This window comes from Pinus tabuliformis, chromosome 8, assembly GCF_031772625.1.
Source record: "Pinus tabuliformis cultivar Carrire ecotype Pingquan chromosome 8, CPIR1, whole genome shotgun sequence".
Classification (NCBI taxonomy): domain Eukaryota; kingdom Viridiplantae; phylum Streptophyta; class Pinopsida; order Pinales; family Pinaceae; genus Pinus; species Pinus tabuliformis.
The window spans coordinates 1406668060-1406670521 of NC_142294.1; the positions used below are offsets into that span (position 1 = coordinate 1406668060).

The 2462-nt window shown below is 31.8% G+C and overlaps 1 pseudogene; it reads left to right on the plus strand.

The window, feature by feature from the left end:
• The first annotated feature begins 472 nt into the window (after positions 1-472).
• LOC149240824 (pathogenesis-related protein PR-1 pseudogene) lies at positions 473-982 on the plus strand (annotated as a pseudogene).
• Positions 983-2462: the final 1480 nt, after the last annotated feature.

The following is a 2462-nucleotide window of genomic DNA, read 5'->3' on the forward strand; positions in this document are numbered from 1 at the left end:
GGCAGGTACGCGTTTATGTCTGCAAAATAATAAATAGGTTTATATTTGTCAGCACAGCCATTTAAAACTAAAAATGAAATGTTACACCCGTTACATAGGTTTAGATTTCTCAGCGCCACCATTGGAAATTAAAAATGAAATATTACGGCCGTTCATATTCATGTATCTTTAATTTGTTTTTTAAATATTTGAACTTAGAATTTACGATTTGAAGGATGTCAGCGAGGTGTTATCCCATGTATCTTCCTTACAAATTACACTATCGGTGCCCGCTGTCATTGTTTGACTCCTCACCTCATACTATAAGTATGCCTTGCCTCGCTCTTTCTCTTCATAAACGAGTTATTTGTTTACATATCTTAACATCTTTTAGCGAGTCAGCCAAGAATTTGCACTGCGCAGTTAACAATAATCGCTAGTCTATACAGAAATAGCTTTTACTTTGTTAAAGGTTTTTATTGTTGTTGTAAACATGAGCAGGCGATTGGCTTTACTTGTAGTAGTCGCTGTCTTAAGCACTGTAATCTGCAATCTGAAAATAGTTGCTGCAGCTACGTCTAGCAACAATGAAACCATCCAAGGATTTCTGGTTCCGCAGAACGAGGCGAGAAATCAAGTGGGAGTCCCTCCACTGAAATGGGATGCTAAGCTTACAACATATGCGCGTACTTACGCAAACAAAAGAAGGGCCGACTGCCTCCTACAGCATTCGGAGGGCCCATTCGGAGAGAACATATTCTGGGGAAGCGGCAGAGGTTGGAGCCCTTGGCAGGCTGTTGATGCATGGATGAATGAGAGTGAATGGTATAACTATGCAAATAATAGTTGCAGCACTGGTGAAGACTGCACCCACTATACTCAGGTTGTTTGGAGAACAACAACTAAGGTTGGATGTGCCATCATCAGATGCAACAGCGGTGACACCTTTATCATATGCAATTACTACCCTCCTGGTAACTATGTTGGAGCGAGACCGTACTGAACTTTTGGGCCCGCCATTCACCATTATTCTTCAGCTTGGATTTCCAGTTTCTCCTCCTATAGCCGCTTTTAACTAATTATCAAGACAACTGCAATTCACTATACATATATTTCAGTCTTTGGATGTAATCACAACACATGTATTTCAGGCTTTAGATGTAATCGCGCATAAATTTATTCGATATTCATATTCATATTCACTCATGTTCTTTCCATATATGTTGGTCGAATCTTATAACTTTGATAATTATAAGATAATTTCTCCCTCATAGGCACCAAAATTGACAGTAAGTTGCTCATTAGAGCATATACAATTGTCTAGTCCTTTGGCTGTAAGTTGCTGATTAGAATATATAAACGTCTAATTTTCTTTTATTTAGATTATTTTCTTTTGAAATATTTCGCTTTTTTTTAAATTAAGTTATTTTTATATGTGAGTTGTAGATTTTTAAACATTTTATAAATTTTATAAAATAACGTTAACTTGGCTGGTATCCTTAAATTTACAAATAAATAAATAAATTACACTTATCTCTCTGATCCCTTTTTTATAAAATACTGAAATGAATTACGTACAGAAAGAACTACAGACTTACATGTAGGAAACCTACCAAACAAAACAAATCGGGGTTTCCCTATGTGCACTTCGTTTTACTGGCGCTTGATAATTTAACTAAACAAGCTCTTTTTTTCATGTCATTTCTGCCTGAATTTAGCAAAATACGATTCACAATTTCTGATCGATTTAGTAATTTTTTCTTTCAGGATTTTCAATCCATTCAAATTACATGAAAATTCATAAAGACAATGGTTGAACAAAACTGTGATTGTAGCTGCAGAGTGAAAAAATTTACCACTATCGCAACAATTATCAGTCAAGAAAACCATGGGACTATGTTTGCCAAGTTAGTGAAGAAGAAAGTTTCCCATTAATCCATGTTAAAAAAAAATATGTTGCGTTGATGGTTCTCTATATGGTTGTAAATGTACATACATAATACATAAACACTGAAGACTTTGTCTAACGATGAATACATAATATTATCATAATTTGAAAGAAAAGCTTAATCACATATTTAGTTATAATTCAGTAACCTCCTAAATCATTAAGTATGATATTTATGTAAAGATATTTTATTATTATGTAATTAAACATATTATATAATGAAAATTAAATTTAATTAGTTTTAATAAGTAATTTTTTATTTATTGAAATATTTAATATTTTCAAATTTATTATAACATATGCTTCTTCAAGTTTTTGAAGATGATTTTAAAATGCAATAATTTTAGTTATTAATATATATATTTTGAGTATAGAATCGCAATCAAATTATCAATGTTTATATAAAGGAATAATTATGTAATGGAATATATAAGTATTTAATAATTTTAGTTATTAATCTAGTAAGTCTTTGTTTTATATGGTTCATTTAATGCATTGAAAAATTCTATTGAATATACAAATTATATCAATATTT